General features: G+C 52.6%; 1 protein-coding gene across 1 annotated transcript in view; it reads right to left on the reverse strand.

Annotated features, from left to right (window-relative positions):
• Positions 1–20,734, reverse strand: part of GLT1D1 (glycosyltransferase 1 domain containing 1) — a gene marked incomplete at its 5' end in the record, with an annotated part of 76,286 nt that overhangs the window by 28,130 nt on the left and 27,422 nt on the right. Inside the window, 1 exon segment of the mRNA XM_027771411.1 lies at positions 19,402–19,477.

The following is a 20,734-nucleotide window of genomic DNA, read 5'->3' on the forward strand; positions in this document are numbered from 1 at the left end:
ACCCAAGAAATACAAAGAACCCCTAATAGAATCAATCCAAGAAGATCTCTAAGGCACATCATAGCCAGACTGACCAAATCTACATACAAAGACAAGATACTAAAATTGGCAAGAGAGAAACATCAGGTTACTTATAAAGGTTATCCAATCAGGTTAACCTCAGACCTCTCATTAGAAATAATGCTAGCAAGGAAAGAATGGAAAATATATTCAAAGTGTTAAGTGAAAAACAGTTTCAACCAAGACTACTATATCTGGCAAGATTATCTTTCATATGGGAAGAAAGGATAAAAACATTCTCAGATAAACAAGATCTGAAAGAATTAACCAACACCAGGCCAGCTCTCCAAGGAGTTCTGAATGCAGTGCTATACCAGGAAAACTAAAGTCGGACACGCAGAAATAAGAATTCAAAAACAACTAAGAAAATAGCCAGCTTAATGGTAGGGACAAATCTGGAGTTGAATGTTATCTTCCAGAACTTAAACGGAAAGATCGGACTACAGCGGAAGAGAGATTAATTACGTGAGACTGGACTGGTGATGTAGAATTTTATGACTTGTGACTAAAACATTACTGATTTTCTTCTATGCTGTTTTTCTCCACATTTAAGGATTTGTGTCTTCTCTTGAGTTCTCTATAGGTTCATGTACCTGCTATTTGAACAGAATCCTAACCTGTTTCCTGGCTTTAAGTCTTAAGCAAATTACTGTTAACAGTTTTTGACTTTGGTTTATTAAAGCTATAACTGGTTTTCTTGAAATTAAAATATATATTAATAATAATAAATCTGAAATTAAGGACTGTAGTGAGCTATATAGCCTCAGCTAGGTGCTACTTTATAGTATGTTCATTTTACTCATGGAGTTTCATGCCTAAAATCAGACATGTGTTCACAGATGTGCATATATCAGCTGAACTTTTGATTGAAAATATTTAGATTAAGATATTTTGGGAATCAACAAAATGTGGGGAAAAAGGAATAGGAACAATTGTAGATACCATAGAGGAGGGTGGGAAATGGCAGAGGGTGATAAATAGGGAATAAAAAAAATACACACACAGACACACAGATATACATATATATATACATATGTATATAATATGAAACAAGAAATGGAAAATCACTTATTGATGACAGCATGTATGATTAACCCACTATACACTGTGTTCTGGATGGAAAATTACATTTTGTATGCTGTGATGATATTTAGTGAATAAATGTAAAATAAATAAAAAATAATAAATAAAATAATTCATAAAAACAAAGAAATGTTTTAGCTGCAAATAAAATTCTCAAGAATATTAACATTTTTCAAATAAAAACAGAGGTATACTATAAAGCCTGGGGACTGAGCAGCTACACACTCGTCTATAGGGAGCGTCAGACAAGGCCCTGCCCGCCGCCCCCGATTCCCAGGCTGAGCGTTCATAAGAATTCGGAGGGCGCACGCTCCACTCACTCGTAGCCTGCGCGGAATTCGTTATCTGGATCCCGTCTCACTGAGACTCAGAGTGGAAGTGACAAATCGCCGTCACAGATTTCACAGCTCGGAGGCAAGGTAAGATGGAGAAGGGGTGAGGAAGACGGCCCGTCCCCCGAGCCCAAATACGACAGAGATGAACAACTGCACAAATGAGAAGAGACCATCGTAAAGCCGGGAGGCGCACACCGACAGCCAACCACCCTTCAGCTCTCCTCTGGCACAGTCGTGGCCGGACCAAGCGGTCTCCCTGCGCCGTCCACACTGAGCACGCTCACCGCGTCTAATTGCACACGTCAAGCCCAAGCTGCAGCTGTGCAGGTCTCGAGGGGAGGCTTGTAAGGAGTGTTTAAAGCTCTCGGCTGTTCCGTTCATCACTCGGTAACAAGATTGATGAAACCATCACCCCGAGACTCCAGAACTGGACGACAAACGGTCCCTTTTTGGAAATTATGAATCTTCGTTACGATGCAATTGCATCCTGTGATATATTGAAGATGAAAGAACCTTACAACAACGGTTCAGACGGGCCTGCCGGCTCCGCGTAAGGGTGCGCTGCCCACATGATGAAGCGGCTGGACCGCGCGAGCTCGTCCGTAAAGCTGAGGGAGCGCACTGCTGTCGCCGAGATGGATGAGCGCACCGCGAAAATTATTTCTAATAAAGCGCTTAGGCATTTTTCTTTCCAAAGGAACCTAACACTGACATTCGGCGTGGGGTGGAGGCTCTGTTTCGAGGTTTGGAATGAAAGCAGTTACTGTCCCACTCTGAGCCAACATGAAGACACCCCAAGCCTGCTTTCTTGCCATGCGCATTCACTGCAGGATGCCACCTCAACCCGCCCCCAGCCCTGCAGCTCAGCCCCCTCGTGGGTCCCTGCGTGGCCGTCTCCAGGGAAGAATACTGCAGGTTAAGGAGAGTTCTTGGGCCTCAGCAGCGTGTGGCGAGGCTGTTTCTGCTGTTCTGGTGCCCTTACGCAGAGTTCCTGGGCTGGGCAGCCTGGAGGGCACAATCCCAGAGGAGCTGGGCCCCTGGCCTCACTGGCGGACAGCGAGCCTGTCTTGGCGTCAGAGACTGCCCTGTGAACCCTTGTTAAACGTCGACACTGCTGCCATGCACCGAAAACGCAACGGGAAGACAGCTCCACATGGCGAGGGGAAACGGCGCTCGCAGGTGGATGTGCGCACGGGCACCACTCACCCGGGGACAGTCGTGTGACGTGTGAAAGTGAGCGAGCTCGCAGGTGGACGTGCACATGGGCACCCCCACCCCAGGGACAGTCGTGTGACGTGTGAAAGTGAGCGAGCTCGCAGGTGGACGTGCACATGGGCACCCCCACCCCAGGGACAGTCGTGTGACGTGTGAAAGTGAGCGAGCTCGCAGGTGGACGTGCACATGGGCACCCCCACCCCAGGGACAGTCGTGTGACGTGTGAAAGTGAGCGAGCTCGCAGGTGGACGTGCACATGGGCACCCCCACCCCAGGGACAGTCGTGTGACGTGTGAAAGTGAGCGAGCTCGCAGGTGGACGTGCACATGGGCACCCCCACCCCAGGGACAGTCGTGTGACGTGTGAAAGTGAGCGAGCTCGCAGGTGGACGTGCACATGGGCACCCCCACCCCAGGGACAGTCGTGTGACGTGTGAAAGTGAGCGAGCTCGCAGGTGGACGTGCACATGGGCACCCCCACCCCAGGGACAGTCGTGTGACGTGTGAAAGTGAGCGAGCTCGCAGGTGGACGTGCACATGGGCACCCCCACCCCAGGGACAGTCGTGTGACGTGTGAAAGTGAGCGAGCTCGCAGGTGGACGTGCACATGGGCACCCCCACCCCAGGGACAGTCGTGTGACGTGTGAAAGTGAGCGAGCTCGCAGGTGGACGTGCACATGGGCACCCCCACCCCAGGGACAGTCGTGTGACGTGTGAAAGTGAGCGAGCTCGCAGGTGGACGTGCACATGGGCACCCCCACCCCAGGGACAGTCGTGTGACGTGTGAAAGTGAGCGAGCTCGCAGGTGGACGTGCGCACGGGCACACCCACCCGGGGACAGTCATGTGAGACATGCGAAAGTGAGCAAGCTCGCAGGTGGACGTGCACATGGGCACCACCCACCCAGGGACAGTCGTGTGACGTGTGAAAGTGAGTGAGCTCGCAGGTGGACGTGCGCACGGGCACCACCCACCCGGGGACAGTCGTGTGACGTGTGAAAGTGAGCGAGCTCGCAGGTGGACGTGCACATGGGCACCACCCACCCAGGGACAGTCGTGTGACGTGTGAAAGTGAGTGAGCTCGCAGGTGGACGTGCGCACGGGCACCACCCACCCGGGGACAGTCGTGTGACGTGTGAAAGTGAGCGAGCTCGCAGGTGGACGTGCACATGGGCACCACCCACCCAGGGACAGTCGTGTGACGTGTGAAAGTGAGTGAGCTCGCAGGTGGACGTGCGCACGGGCACCACCCACCCGGGGACAGTCGTGTGACGTGTGAAAGTGAGCGAGCTCGCAGGTGGACGTGCACATGGGCACCACCCACCCAGGGACAGTCGTGTGACGTGTGAAAGTGAGTGAGCTCGCAGGTGGACGTGCGCACGGGCACCACCCACCCGGGGACAGTCGTGTGACGTGTGAAAGTGAGCGAGCTCGCAGGTGGACGTGCACATGGGCACCACCCACCCAGGGACAGTCGTGTGACGTGTGAAAGTGAGTGAGCTCGCAGGTGGACGTGCGCACGGGCACCACCCACCCGGGGACAGTCGTGTGACGTGTGAAAGTGAGCGAGCTCGCAGGTGGACGTGCACATGGGCACCACCCACCCAGGGACAGTCGTGTGACGTGTGAAAGTGAGTGAGCTCGCAGGTGGACGTGCGCACGGGCACCACCCACCCGGGGACAGTCGTGTGACGTGTGAAAGTGAGCGAGCTCGCAGGTGGACGTGCACATGGGCACCACCCACCCAGGGACAGTCGTGTGACGTGTGAAAGTGAGTGAGCTCGCAGGTGGACGTGCGCACGGGCACCACCCACCCGGGGACAGTCGTGTGACGTGTGAAAGTGAGCGAGCTCGCAGGTGGACGTGCACATGGGCACCACCCACCCAGGGACAGTCGTGTGACGTGTGAAAGTGAGTGAGCTCGCAGGTGGACGTGCGCACGGGCACCACCCACCCGGGGACAGTCGTGTGACGTGTGAAAGTGAGCGAGCTCGCAGGTGGACGTGCACATGGGCACCACCCACCCAGGGACAGTCGTGTGACGTGTGAAAGTGAGTGAGCTCGCAGGTGGACGTGCGCACGGGCACCACCCACCCGGGGACAGTCGTGTGACGTGTGAAAGTGAGCGAGCTCGCAGGTGGACGTGCACATGGGCACCACCCACCCAGGGACAGTCGTGTGACGTGTGAAAGTGAGTGAGCTCGCAGGTGGACGTGCGCACGGGCACCACCCACCCGGGGACAGTCGTGTGACGTGTGAAAGTGAGCGAGCTCGCAGGTGGACGTGCACATGGGCACCACCCACCCAGGGACAGTCGTGTGACGTGTGAAAGTGAGTGAGCTCGCAGGTGGACGTGCGCACGGGCACCACCCACCCGGGGACAGTCGTGTGACGTGTGAAAGTGAGCGAGCTCGCAGGTGGACGTGCACATGGGCACCACCCACCCAGGGACAGTCGTGTGACGTGTGAAAGTGAGTGAGCTCGCAGGTGGACGTGCGCACGGGCACCACCCACCCGGGGACAGTCGTGTGACGTGTGAAAGTGAGCGAGCTCGCAGGTGGACGTGCACATGGGCACCACCCACCCAGGGACAGTCGTGTGACGTGTGAAAGTGAGTGAGCTCGCAGGTGGACGTGCGCACGGGCACCACCCACCCGGGGACAGTCGTGTGACATGTGAAGGCGGTGTGAGTTCATCATCTACTCCAGAGACTGTGCTTTCAGGAATCCCCTGAAGACAACAATGAGGCAAGCAGGTGAAGGCAGGCATCTAGGGTCTCATCATCACATATCCAAAGTCACAAAAGCCCTGCCTACGCAAGGAGCAGCCACATAGCCTCGGGGTCGAAGGAGCCAGACTGACTCCTTCATGGCTGACTGCGGTTCCAGTCCCGGCCCCCAGTGCTTGCAAAGCGTGCGTGTGCAAAACCACTATCGAGACAGCCACAAGAAGAGAATTAGTTTCACCCCCCACCTCGCCCTGCCTTGCTGCGATTCAGAGCCTTGTTCTATAGGAAACAATACCGTCCTCCGACCGCAACCTCTTTGTCAAACCCTGGGACCCCGGGTGTCACCCACGCTAACCGACCAGACACTCCCAGTCCAAACCCTGCAAGAACTCGTCTCTTACCTGCCTGTTGTAGAAAGCTGTCCCAGTTAAAGGCGGCATTTGGGATCGTTGCAATTCCTGGGTCAAAGGAACAAGAAGAGGCTTTGACGAGACTGCTGGGAGGCCGCCATTACTCTGGGGTGACGCCGAAACCATGGCAGCACCGCTCTAAAGTCACCCGGTCACCCACCGAGCTGCCTGAGGGCCCACAACTTCCTCTAGCACAAACTGTTCCTGGGGATGCCAAGGCCAGAAGAGCCATCATTTTAGCCCCATGAACCAAAATACCTGTCCACGGAGTCAGCAGGTAGCATGATGGATTCCCACACAGCTCACTGTGGTTCGAGTCCCGAACCTGGTACCTGGTAGCTTGCTTTCTCACTTCACTTCCTCTCTCTCTCTCTCTCTCTCTCTCTCTCTCATGACCTCATGTACTCTATAGCAAATTAAAATACTACTACTGGGACCAGCAGATAGCATAGCAGTTATGTTGCTGGACTACCACACAGACAACCAAGGCTCGAGTCCCGGACCTGGAGGCTTGAAAATCACTCCCGGTGCGTGTGCACGTGTGCCCAAAATCCTGGAAGGAGAAGGGAGGAGAAGGAATTTCAGCATGGCCATCCCCCGGGGAGTGATTTTTTGCTTCCCCTCTTACTGTACCTGTACCTCTCGCTCTCCAGCAAGTGCACACGCCCTAAGGCAACAAACCTCTCCAAAAAATATCAAAAAGGAATAATAAATTAAATTAAATAAATAATTCTTTTTTAAAAATTCGTATCCCCTACCTCACCAAGTCATGCTTAACTGTCTGCTGTGTCGTTTCCTCAGAAAGATTTAAGTCTACCTTTTTTTTTTTTCTAAAAAACAAACATTTTAAGATTTAGACAATCCAGAGGCAACATTTCAGTTTATCCTGGTACCAGGTCAGTTTCTGAAATTTTATGAAATGTGGATTGAGTCGTCTGGGCACGTCTGAAACCCTCATTCACACGGATGACAGCAACGCAGCTCTTACATGTGGGTCTGCCCGGTGCCACCCTGGGCTCGCCTGCCGTGGCTCAGCACGGGGGCGGTGCTGCCCACCGCCACAGGTGGTCCCCACAGCAGGTCTGGTGCTCAGTTCATGGGGCCAGAAAGTCTCAGCGTGTCCCAGAGGCACGGCGTGTGGCGGAGAGGCTGCGGGCTGGCCCTGCGCTAGCTCAAGTCCGGGCTTTTCCTACTGCATGGCTGTCCTGCGTGTCCCAGAGGCACGGCGTGTGGCGGAGAGGCTGTGGGCTGGCCCTGCGCTAGCTCAAGCCCGGGCTTTTCCTACTGCGTGGCTGTCCTGGCTGTCAGGCCACGGCGAGGGGTGGGTTAGCTGCGGGCCCTGCTCCCTCACAGCCCTTCTCACCCATGCCACACTGGATGACTGTACTGCAGTGGGGCCTGGCTGCCAAGAATGTCACTGAACCCACAGCGAGAGTCACATGGGGATGGCAAGGAGTGCGCGGGATCGGCTCCAACCAGACGCGCGACCCTGGCATTCAGAGCCACAGACTCCTCCCGGGACTTAAACTCCAGGTCGTGGGCGCAGGACCTCCTCTGGCCTGCGCTTAGGGTCAGGTGCTCTCTTCCCTGCATCGTGTCTGGGGTGCAGATAGCGGCTGGCTCACGGTGTGTGTTTGGGTCCCGGGCTTTCCTGAGGGTCTCCAAGCCAGCGCAGGGGCAGGACGCGGTGGGGCAGGAAGGGGTGGAGACTGAGGAACAGCCCTGGGCCCCCAGCCCAAGTCACGCAAACCATCTTGTTTGAACAAACCTCTGGTGGAGTTGTTACTGTCTGCACTTCTACTAGTGAAATGCGAGGTGGTCTGCGTTTCACCTTGTGCTTTCAGAATTGCTCCTGCCTGGCTTTTATCCCGGTGTTGGGAATACTACAAATGCGTACATCCTCTCCGTCTTCCCACTTTACCCACGGCACCGTCTGCGCTTCCGGTTTCCTGCGGTCGGGAGCAGGTGCGTGCAGGACCATGGGGCGTTTAGAGAGCAGGAGGGAGCCCAGTGGCCGGCCGCTGTGACTCCGGGGCTCTAACTGCCATGTCTTGTTACTGGCTATTCTTGTCGATCCTTCCCTCAGTCTAACCTACACAATAAACTCTGTCACAGGAAAAGCAAGCCATGGGCCGGGTTTGGTACCCTCCGCACCGCCGTGGGTTCCCGGCCCACACCCCCGGGAAGACGGGGTGATGGCTGTCTGAGTACATGTCAGCAACCACGCCCTCTCCTTCCGAAGGAAGCATTTAGTCCCAGGCTCAGCTGACAAGCGCTCATTCTATTAAAACGCAAATATCTAAAATGTCTCACCTTGACTCTGGACATAGATCTTATCCTTGGCATGCGGCTTGGGAAAGGAAGGGAGAAAGAAAAAAATAAATGTGAGAGTTCATTGTGACTGCTTTCTAGAAATAAAAAGAAGGTTAATTTAAAATCCTCCTGGGAACCCCACTAGCAACCCCTACGCAGCCGCCCCAGGGTCACTGCTCTTCCAGAGCAGGCTCACCCGCAGGGTTTGCTCTAGAGAGCCGCGTCTACAAGGTAGGAAGCAGTGTCTACAAGTCCCGCGCGCGAGGCAGAGCGCAGAGGCACGGGGCAGTTACTGTGTTGGGGGGGGGGCGTCAGAGAACACGCCAGAGAGCCGCCCACGCCTCTGTCCCAGGCAGGCGTCCTCCGTCACCTCTAGAAACACAGAACGAAGACAGAGGGGACGGAGAAGGAAGACCAGAGAAGGGCCATGGGAAGGAGGACCCCATGTAACGGGAAAAGAAAGCCAGGCTCGAGGCGAGGACCCTCTCGGGCCGGGAGCCGGGAGTGTGGCCTGGCGTCCCGACGGGCATGCTTTCTCCCCTGCGCTCTCCAGTGAGCGTGTACGCCCTCTGGCCTTTGTTGTTTAAATTACACAGTTTGAAAGTATCCAGAAACTCTCTGGGTTAAAAATGACGTTCAGGCAAGGACGGGAAGAAAGGCCAGGAGCCGTCCTGAGGTGCAGCTGCAGTTCAGAGCCACGCATCCTCCTTTTGTTCAGCCGTTTTCCCTGGGACGCGAAGACGATGCCCCTGGGACGCAGTGGAGGCAGCTCCTCCAGGGGCCAGCCCAGGTCTACGACGCGGACTCCGAGAACGCCGCGTGGAAGGAAGACGCCAACGCAGGCGGAGACACCCGGCCTGGCCCTTCAGGTTACACGAGTGTGGCATTGACCGCGAGGTCCGACCTTGCCGGGTCTAGATGAACTTGGTGAGGAGGGCGAGGACTATCGAGTTTGTAACCACATCACAATTTCATTAGAAATGTGCCTGACAACTCGAAATGTTAGTGTAGAGGCGCAGAGTGCTCCTTTCAAGAAACTCTTCTTCCACGAAAGCAAAGAGATTGCACTGGCCCTCGGCTCTGCAGGGAGAAGGTGAGGTACAGGGAGGCTTCTGGGCCCTCGCTGGCCCCCAGCTCTGACCCTTCTCTACACACGCTGAGAACCTGGTGGCACATGAGCACTGAGTCCTGGACCGACCTCTGAGTGCCATGGATGATCCTCCGAGATCTTATCCAAGCGAATGAAGAAAACAGAGTTACAGCACAAGAGAGAGAGGAATCTGGACCCGAGCTATCTTTAAAAACTGCAGTGAGAAAACTGGCAAAAGCCAGCTGGTGTATGTGGAATTCGAAGAGCATTTTTTAGATGAAAAGGTTACAAACAAAAATTAGCTTTCTGGGGACCAGCGGGTGGCGTGGGGATCAAGGTGCTGGACACTCCCACACGGCCAACCACAGTTCGAGCCCCAGACCTGGTGGCTTGCCTTCTCAACTTCTATCTCTGTCTCTCTGTCTCTCTACCTCTGTGTCTCTCTCTGGTTAAAATGAATGAATGAATAGATAAACTTAAATAAATAATTCTTTTAAAAAATTAGCTTTCTTTTTCAGTAACTGTCATGTTGGTGCTGAGATAATGTTAGTTCAAATCCTCAGCTACCACTGGCCACGACAGACAGCCCATCAAGCAGGAAACGAAGGACACAGGCGGGTGGAGTAGGACCGGGTGGTCGTTTCTGATGTCTGTGGGCCGTTGTGAGGTGGAGAACGCCACTCTCCCTGTGGGCAGACACCTACAAAAACACATGCGGCTTGGGGCCAGCAGGTGGCACGGCGGGTATGGTGCTAGAATCCCACATGGCCAACTGTGGTTCAAGTCCCAGACCCAACAGCCTGACGCTCATACCACGCATATACATGTGCGTGCCCCAAATCCCAGGAGGACAATGCAGGACAGCCCTAAGGCAAAAATCTAAAAACAAAAACAAAACAGAAAACTGTGGCTTTGTAACAGAACCAATGCTAACTGTTACTTTCTTACAATGGAATAACAGTAACAGGATAGTAATAGAAGACCTCCCACTCCAATGGAATAACAGTAACAGGATAGTAATAGAAGACCTCCCACTCCAATGGAATAACAGTAACAGGATAGTAATAGAAGACCTCCCACTCCAATGGAATAACAGTAACAGGATAGTAATAGAAAACCTCCCACTCCAATGGAATAACAGTAACAGGATAGTAATAGAAGACCTCCCACTCCTCCAGTAACAGAACACAGAGGTTACTCTAAAATGAAACTCTCTGCAAATGGTAACCATAATAAATACGATTTTGGAAATGTGAGGGAACTTCAAAAAGTGCATGAAACATGGAATTAATGTACAAGTTTATTTTAGTGCAAAAATGTTTGACATCTATGCATAGTTTCTCGTAGTACACAATTTCCATGCGCTTTTTGAAAACACCACTTGTATATACAACTTTATGCTCCAAAAGTGGCAAAAAATGAGTAACAATGTTTACTTTGAAATTATAATTCACCTTTAAGAGTGACTTTGCTAAAAAGCACTTTAAAATAAACTCAAATTGCCTAAAAGAAATCATGGCTCATACAAAAAAATTCACAAAATAGATCTATGCCCCAAATACGTAGAAATTGGGCACGCCAGGGGATGCAGAATCCTTTTCTTCTTCTTGTTCACTTTTGCTTAGAAATACGTTATCAACAAGAGAAGAAAGCAATTTAAGAAGAGGGGGGTTCAGCCTTGCCACTGGCCATGACAGACAGACTGCAACTGAACCAAAGAAAAATGTTCAAGAGAAGAAAGTCTACGTGGTGAGATGAGGAAGACGTTCCAAAAATATGCGGGATGCTGCTCAGCTGGACCAGGCGTGGACAGCGGAGATGAGACCGAGGAAATCCGGGACCCTGGGCAGGCCCTCGGGCAGCCGAGGAGGCGGGTACCGCAATGACGGGCAGCCACTGCCGACCACCTCGGCGTCCTTGGCCGGGGCAGAGGGTCAGGAGCGACAGTGTGGCCGGTCCACACGCTGAGCCCCGAGTCACGGCCAAGGTAAGCTCAAGGCCTGCACTCTGGAACTGAGCTTTGCATCCTTTTGAGCCATTTAAAAATGCTTCAATTCCCAGGGACACATGCAGGAAAAACATGCAAAGAACATTTGTAATTTCATCAAGAAATCTCTGAGGAAGCCAGTTTTAATAGGAGTTATTAAACATGATTGGCTTCCTAGGATGAGCTCACTCGTAGGAGCTCAGCAGGGTCCCGGTGGGTGATGAGCACACCAGGCAGGAAGTCTGAGGATGAACGGACAGGACAGAGGTCTGCGAGTCTCCATGGCAGTGGACAGGAAAGGGGTGTCTGGCGTCTGTCCCGCTGCAGCTGAGAGGGTGGAGACAGACACGGGGCAGAGGCCATGCAGGGGGAGGAGAGAGGGGGGCGGGAAGGACAGCACGTGTCTACTGCGTAGTTCAGGAGTTAGTGGAGATGCGGCTCGTTCGAGTTAGGCCAGCGGGGACGCCTCGGCTGGCTGTGGGGCTCCCCTGGCGTGGACTGTACACGTGACAGCCAATGGGCTCTGTCTCGTTCTCTGCATTTTAATTTCCAAAAGAATTTTGGTGAGTGTGTGCACAGACAAAGCAAAGTGACACTCTCATGGTCCTGTCTACCACGCCTGCTTCAAGGAAGTGCCAAGGCACAGTAGAGAAATTAGGCCCAGAAGGCAGTGACTCGAAGTTTTCAAACACATAGGGAAAGCACTCAGCAGGGACCACGGAGCCCAGCCCCAGGTGAAGCCGAGTGGTGTGTGTGGACCATCCTGGCTACCACTGGCCTCCTGAGTCTACACCCGCTCCGAGCCATATTTAATCGAAGATTATTTGTTGAAAAGTAGATATGAACTACTCTTAAGAGCTCAAGATTTTGTAAAAGTAGCTCATATGTAAATATTTGAATTTAGATAACGTCCTCTTAGCTTGTTAGAGTCTGAACACCGCCCTGACGGTTTTGAACCCAACGGACATATATTAAACCCTTACCATTGCTTCTGCTGGAAGAAGAGGCTTCCAGGAAGACATATACTTAGTTCGTTTTTAACATGGGGTTTTCGAAATGTTTACATTTTCTGGTGAAAAGCTGGTGGATTTAGAGAACGCGTTTAAACTGGGACGAACCCTGGGAGGGTGGAAGTTTGCTGTCTGACTATCTTCTTCATACTGGAACTAGAACTCCAGATCCCATACAGTAAACTTACATTCCCACAAGGCGTATCATGGCTGGACACGTATGACGAATCAGACTCTTAGTCATGGGCAATCAAGATCATTATGTCACAGACCAACAGAGAAAGCCTGGCCCCGAAGGGACCAATGGGCAGCCTGGCAGAGAAACACGAATGGCATGTCAGTGCGCCTGGCCAGGAGCCAGAGGGACAGTGAACTCTGAGACAGGCAGGGTGTCGACGTAAGGCGGACCCACACGACACTAGAAAATAACAACTCACACCTAAACGACGGCATTTCGAATGAAAAGAGAAAAAATAACATCGTCTTTATTGAAATCCAATGAAACTAATGTGTGCAGAGTCAGCCAAGATAGATAGGTGATTATAAACACAGCCTCCAAAACAGCATTTCTAGAAGAGCACCCTGCCTTTGCAGAGGGCTGGGATTAAGCCTCGGTTACGAAACAAACTGCCACGCTGCACCCCTTGGGGTCCTGCCTCTCATGGTACTGCTGTATGAGTAAGCGCTTTGATGGTCTTGACACATGTTGTCCCCACTCACACAGAGATTCACTGCCTGACATGGGAGCTGTGGCCATGTGGGGCCACTGAGCACCTGGAACCCAGCGGGGCTGCACTGAGATTTTCTATAAGTGCAAAACACACACTGGGTCCTGAAGACAAGGACCAAAAACCAAGTGAATACCTCATGAGCAATTCTCATGTTGGGATGGTAGCATAAATGCCCTGCGAGGTTGGAAGCTACAGGGTGTCTACAGGTTCAGATCCTCGGATGGACCAGAAAACACTCCAGGTATCTCCATGGGCGCCCAGGCTCCTGCAGAGCTGGACAGAGCTGGGGAGGGATTGCAGCATGGTGCGACCCTGCCGAGGGTGCTTCCCTTTCACATGGAGACACATGCCCTTTATCGTTAAAAACAAAACAAAATCAAACAAGGCAATGAGGAGTGGTGAGCTGCATGGTGGGAACCTAGGGTCTGCTCTGTTATCCTGGCTACCCTGTGTATACATAAAAATTCCTGTAATAAAACATCGTGAGGGGCCAGCAGATGGCATAATGGTTACGTCACTGCTGTATGAGTAAGCGCTTTGATGGTCTTGACACATGTTGTCCCCACTCACACAGAGATTCACTGCCTGACATGGGAGCTGTGGCCATGTGGGGCCACTGAGCACCTGGAACCCAGCGGGGCTGCACTGAGATTTTCTATAAGTGCAAAACACACACTGGGTCCTGAAGACAAGGACCAAAAACCAAGTGAATACCTCATGAGCAATTCTCATGTTGGGATGGTAGCATAAATGCCCTGCGAGGTTGGAAGCTACAGGGTGTCTACAGGTTCAGATCCTCGGATGGACCAGAAAACACTCCAGGTATCTCCATGGGCGCCCAGGCTCCTGCAGAGCTGGACAGAGCTGGGGAGGGATTGCAGCATGGTGCGACCCTGCCGAGGGTGCTTCCCTTTCACATGGAGACACATGCCCTTTATCGTTAAAAACAAAACAAAATCAAACAAGGCAATGAGGAGTGGTGAGCTGCATGGTGGGAACCTAGGGTCTGCTCTGTTATCCTGGCTACCCTGTGTATACATAAAAATTCCTGTAATAAAACATCGTGAGGGGCCAGCAGATGGCATAATGGTTACGTCACTGAACTCTCATGTGGTGGACCATGGTTTGAGACCTAGACCCTGCGAGTTAAAACTCACCCCAGGGGTGCATGAGCGCATGTCCAAAATCCCAGACAGAGAAGGGATTGTGGGTGGCCATCTTCCCTGGGGGGTGACTTCTCGCATTCTGTCTTTCTGCTCGTGAGGGCTGGTGAGACTCCCATGCAAGTGCGTGGCCAGAGAGAACAGCTTGTCCAAAGAGGACACAGGCCTTTGGGTTTCCCTCTAGTTTCGTGGACACCAGCTCTAGGGTGCCTTTACAAAGCTCCCCGCTGGGAACACAGAGACACACCAGCTCACTCCATCTGCCCCCAAAGTCACAAGGAATACAGAGTCAATAAGCAATGCACTTGGACTGCTGCAAAGTCCTGACTTAAACTCTTCAAGTAAGTAGCCCAACCTAGGACACTGCCTCTGCCATCTGAGAGACTGTTACTCTGCGTAGACAGAGTGCTGCGACATTCATCATACAGCCTGCAGGTCAGCCAACCTGAGAGTACAAAAAGAAAAATAAAATGGGAAAAGATTTGCCTATTAGAACACTTTTGTTGTTCAATAACAACATTTAAAAAAATCAGTCAAGTAATAAGGGTATCTACACACACACACAAATCAATATGTAGAAAACATACTATACAACTGTGGCAATGACAGGCATTGCTGGGGGGACTTTGTCAGTTCCAGGAAGACTGCCTTCACTTCTCCGACTGCAACTTCTCCAGGACAATCAAAATAATAACACGAAAGAAACACATACCCACTGCGTTTGTGCCGTTTCCTTCATCGACTCTGTGAAAGCGACAGCAAACCTGTAAATGAACAGAAATGATGGAAATGATTAGGCCAGGATTCAATTAACACAACTATGAAACAGCTCTTCGGGACAAATTATGGGAGACAAGGTCAGACGCTGAATTTGACGTTCAATCAATCTTTATTACCTGTGGTCATTGGCCATTAGGTTTAATCTCTATCCATATCCGAAAATGTTGTGTACGCAAGAAATAACCCAAATGAAGCTAAAAATTCCCCGTTTTTCCTACTTCTCCTCTGCAAAGCCAGAGAAGCAGGGGTTAGAGCAGAGCCCTGAAAGCAGGACCCGGACGGAAGACAAAGGGCCCAGTTAACCCACGCTGGACATCTAGGACTGGCCACCCTCCACCGGCTTTCCCAAAGGATGCCTCTGCTAAGCTCCCGGAGTCCCGGCGTGTGCGAATGCGTACCTGCTCGTAAGGCTAACAGTGTCTAGCAGATACACCAGGGGCACCGGAGTCGAGGGTATGCCGATGTGACGGTCATCCACCGACTGAAACTGCGTTTGTCAGGAAATCCAGGAATGTTAAGACAGCTTTCTGTGAAAGTGGGCACCACCTTCTTAGACAGGAAGAGTCATTACTAGATAATGTTCATTTTTGACAAATTGAGTAATATTTAAAAGGCCAGCAGGGCGGCACAGTGGTTAAGGTGCTAGGTTCTCACGTGGCTGACTGTGGTTTGAGTCCTGGACACACCAGTGTGTGTGTGTGTGTGCGTGGAGGGATTTTTGCTATAGGGCATGTGCGCTCGCCAGAAAGACAGAGAGAAACAGAGAGACAGGAAGTGAGAAATCACCTCCCAGGGGAGATGGCCACTCCGCAATCCCTTCTCCTCCATTCTCCTCTCGGGATCTTGGGCACGCACACACACGCGCCTTGTGTGAATTTAAGTCACCGGGTCCGGGACTCGAACTGCGGTCGACTACACGGGAGCAGCTACAGCACGGTCAGGACAGACGGGCAGGGAGGAGGGGCCTGGGCAGATTTCAGCAGAAAGAGCATGGTGTGTGCGGTGCAGGGGCATCAGGGTGCACCGAGCTGTGGCCGTCATCTCTCCAGACACTCATGCCTGCTCCCGGCCTCCCACTGCGGGTGCAGCCCTGACATGCCTACCTGGTTTTCACAGTCGGCATGCGTGTCCAGCCCCAGATCCTTGGGTGCTGGGAGTATGTAAAAGAACACCTTTCTGTGAAAAATACAGACCCGTCCCTTCTGCCCTTGGGTGGGTATCGCCATTTCAGGGCGGTTTCTCCACTGTGACGGGCGATTCTGTCTGCCAAAATATCGTCAGTGATGCTGCAGCTCAAAAATCTGTATTCCGCTATTTTGACGTAGAAAACAGCAACTTTGCATCGTTTAACCTAGCCCGCGCTGTGGGCACCCTCACCGCGAGTTCCTTTTTGAGGCACTTCACTTGTCCAAGCTCACTTCTGCTCATCTGCTCAGCACTATTTAGTTTTCCAGCATGTGCCTGCGTGGTCCTTCAAAACCCACGTTTCGAATATCCGTCACACAATTTCAAATCTCCGATGGCCCAACACTAACGACCTACGCCAAGCATCAGCCAAAAAGCTGAGGCTAACAGAAATTCAAACATGATACTATAAAGGAAGACGTTAAAAATCTGTTTTTAAATTTCGGAAGTAGACCCTAGGGGAAAAACGCAACTATTTAAAAGTACTTGATTATAAAATGGAACGCTCATTACCAAGCTAGACAAGCTCAGTACTTCACTTCGCAGAGTCCTATGGCATGCGTGTTGGACAGGAAATCTATGACGCGTGCAGCCCTCTGCCCACTAACCTCAATCAATAACCCCTGATCAAAATCAATGTTTGTTTTAATAACAATGCTATGACTAATGCTAATGCTGATACTGTAAGAGAACCTTCCGATAGCGCGTCTAGTAAACACGATGGTGCTCCTTCTGTAGGACGGTGCTTTACAAACACATGAAGGAAAGGTAACGCATCCCTAGGTCTGAGGACAGCAGCAATAAGGAAGCCCGTACTGATAGGTCACCTGTCTGGTATCCCCCAAGCACCTCAATGCCTGTTTACTACAGGATGGGCACACACGAGCACGCGCACACACGCGCACACACGCGCACACACGCCTGACGTGTGCTCTGTTTCCAGAGACGAGGCACAGTCACATTACGGACAGGGCATTCTCAAGCAGCAGCAGGTTCCTGAGAAGAGATGGCGACCCACAGTGGCCCTGGTTTTAAGGGCAAGACCCTCACCTGCATTGCAAAAACGGAAGGGCATCTGGGCTGCACAGCGGAACCGAGAGCCCTGTCCATGGTGTGGACAAGGAACGACCCGGTAATCCAGTACACAAAGCCTCAGAAAGATCCCGTCTGAGCTGGCCAGAGCTCCCAGCCAGGAGACAGCTACAGAGGAGCACAGGAAATTGATGGCTCCCGGTTTACTGGGTTGAAACCAATTGCCTGTTCTGTTTTCAGTGACTCAAAGATTTAAGAGTTGGTGTTGTTGGGCATTCTGCACACGTTGAATTAAGGGTTATGCTCTGGGCATGTGAGGTTTTCCCGTAGCATCAGGAGACAGTGGGCATCTGGGAAAAGCCAACGGCAAGGAACTCTGCATCCCCAGGAAGCCTGTCTGTTTCTTGTTTTGTTTTTGTTTTTGTATTTTTATTTGCTAGAGGCCAGGAGCACTTGACAGAGAGAGACAGAGACAGAGGGAACGTGAGAGAGTACTCCCTGTGGGGCATTGTCACCCCTTCTCCACTTCCACTTCCAGGATTTCGAGCACGCACACGCACGCGCTCAGCATACAGTCCGAGCCGCCAGGCTCAGGGTTTGAACCACGCGGTCGGCCACTGGGATCCAACTGCCTTAACCATCACACCATGGGCGCTTCCCTGCCCACCCCAGGAGCCTGCTGACCACCTCGTCACTTACTACCAGGAGAGTTCTGTTTGGAATAGGCATGTATATTTAGTTCTTTTGATGTAGCTTCACCTTTTGTCATAATTTTTATGTGGTCATAGAGGATTCATATTACTGCTATTTTTTCATTCTCTCTCTTTTTTTAAGAGATATTTTTGCCATAGGGCGTGTGCATTCACCAGAGAGACAGCAAGTGAGCAATCGCTTCCTGTGGGGATGGCCACGCTGCAATCCCTACTCCTCTGCTCTCCTCTTGGGATCTGTGGCACACATGCACAAGTGCCAGTGTGAGTCTGAAGCCTCCCGGTCCGGACTTGAACCGTGGTCAACCCGGTGGTAGTCCAGTGACTTAGCCACTGTGCCATCTGTTGGGCCCTACTGTTTTCATTTCTATCCCTGCCTTTGCTATACAAAGAAAGCAGGGTGGGTCTCTCTCCAGCTGGTCAGTAAAGGCGTGAGAAGGCGAGGCTCCTGCTGGGCTCCCCACACCCAGATGGGCCCCTCAAGCTAGAACTCACACTGTCACACTTCATCTTTAGGGAACTGGTTCCTCAAAGTGGGCCAATTTCTCCTGGAAGCAGGCGACCCCAGGCTACTCAGTCAGCGCCAAGGGACGTCAAACACCTGGCACCGTGGGGCTTCCTCAGGAACCTACTCTCCTCTTGGGATTTTGGGCATACACAAATGCACCCAGTGTGATGTTCAAGCCGCCCGGTCTGAGGACTTGAACTGTAGCAGGCCATGGGGGGGTCCAGTGCCTTCACCCCCACACCACCTGCTGGCCCTGCCTTGGCCTTCTCCTTCCTGGTTGACACACTGACCACCCGGTGCTATAAAACATGCTTCTAAGCGTGTGCTGACGTGACGAGGCTGGGCGCTCCAGCACTGGGAGTGCTTCCCCACCGAGGGCAATCAGCACGCCGAGCCGGGTTAGAGAATCAGGAAGCGCCCGCTCTGTGCCCTGTGCCTGGAGGACATGGCAGCACGCAGCACTGGCTCAGGGACGCTCACGACCCAGAGCCCTCACGGACAGCCCACCCCAGAGCCACCACCACCCAGTGCAGATAGACCTGCACCGGCCACCCCTCCAGTGTCCGGAGTGGCAAGGAGGACTGCCGTGGCATGAAGGGCCAGAGCCGCAGGCCTAAAGCCCAGCTGGTGGCCCTCTGGCAGACGGCTTATGTAGCTTGCAAAGCTCACAGACAGGAACCACACTCAGTCAGAGCGCGCGGGCAGACTGCAGGCAAACGGGACCTGCCCTGGGTGCCTTCCAGGTGAGCTCACTGCACTGCCGCTTTCTACAAAGCAACACTTCTGTCTTTAACCACGCACAAGAGTCTCAGAACACTCGCCCGGCATTAACTGTAGGCGGAGACGGGTTCCATGGCAATGACTCACGTGCAGCGCCTCGTCGTGGCAAATCGGACGCACGCCCAACCAAGGGTCTGCGGCGCAGACCTCTGGTCCTCAGTGGAGGCACAGAGACCTCAGCCCCTGCGCTCTGTTTTAGCCAGCTCACTCCAGAGGGCTGGCAGGCGTGAGGGGAGGCTGTCGTGAGCATTACCTGGCGTCCTCAAGGACTTGCCCCATCACCTTGTTCTTTTCTCCCTGGTGAGCGTCTTCATTTAAATCAGTTCCACCAAAGATGACTCCAAAGGGAATGCCATGACCTGCAAAGGATGACAGTTAAGAAGCTGAATTTAACTCTGGCTATGCCTCAACCCATCGCAAACGACGATACAGAAACCGAGGTCCCCACGACATGGGGGCGGTGTTTTCTCGTCTGTCGCATGTGATCGGACTCTCCTGAGCAGAACAGATCTCACTAATGCGATATAACGCCGAGATCAACCTTGGGGGACGTTGGCCTCCTTTCACGACAGGCTTTTAATTCATTCGGTTTGAATTTTAACAGATGGAGACATTGTTAGCTACCGTCTATCAAAGCCGAGCTTACCCCTCCTAGGGGAGCCGCAGGAGACACTAAGGAGACACTGTCGAGGTGTCTGAAAGGACAAGGGCACAGTCGACACCCCCTCTTGCTCTTGGACCCAGCCAGCAGACACCCAGCCAGCGAGGGCTCAAGGGAGGCGTGAGAGACAGATGGCCCCGACGACACCTTCAGGGGAGGCGCAGCACGTCAGCGGTGACAAATCACGGATGCACACCCACCGGAGCCAGATGCCGCGGGAGGCTGAGAGCCAAGTGGGGAGCCCCACAAGGGAAGGGCTGCCTGGAGGAGGCAGCCTGTGCTGGTGACGGCAGTGCAAGAGTCCTTGCTCGGGTCCCCTCCCCTCGATAAATGTCTCACACGCACAGACACAAAGGAATCCAGCGTGGACGGACCCAGCTGGACCACGCGCTCACCCACGGCAGCACGGACCCACCTCGACCACGTGCTTACCCAAGCTCGACCACGTGCTCACCCACGGCAGCACGGACCCAGCTCAACCACATGCCCACCCACAGCAAGACAGATTCAGTTCCATCACGTGCTCATCCAAAGCAACCCCCTAAAAGAACTTACAAAGATCTGGACCAGCAGTTAGCGTAATGGCTATGTCACTGGACTCCCACATAGTTGACCACGGTTCAAACCCCAGACCCAGTGGCTTAAACTCACACTAGGCGCATGTGAGTGTGTGCCCAAGATCCCAAGAGGAGAATAGAGGAGAAGGGATTGCGGCGTGGCCATCCCCCCGGGGGTGATTTCTCACTTTCTGTCTCTCTGTCTCTGTCTTTCTAGCGAGTGCACGCACCCTATAACAAAAACCTCTCTCCCAAAAGAAAAGAAAAAAAAAAGGAAGCATTTACAAAGGTCAACTAAACATTTCAGAGAGAGTTGGCCCCATAGCCTAGTGGTTAAGGGACCCTGATCCCACAGGGCCGACTCTAGTTTGATTCCCAGCCCCAGTGGGTTAAAAACC

Source organism: Tupaia chinensis, unplaced genomic scaffold (assembly GCF_000334495.1).
Source record: "Tupaia chinensis unplaced genomic scaffold, TupChi_1.0 Scaffold000211_1, whole genome shotgun sequence".
NCBI lineage: Eukaryota > Metazoa > Chordata > Mammalia > Scandentia > Tupaiidae > Tupaia > Tupaia belangeri.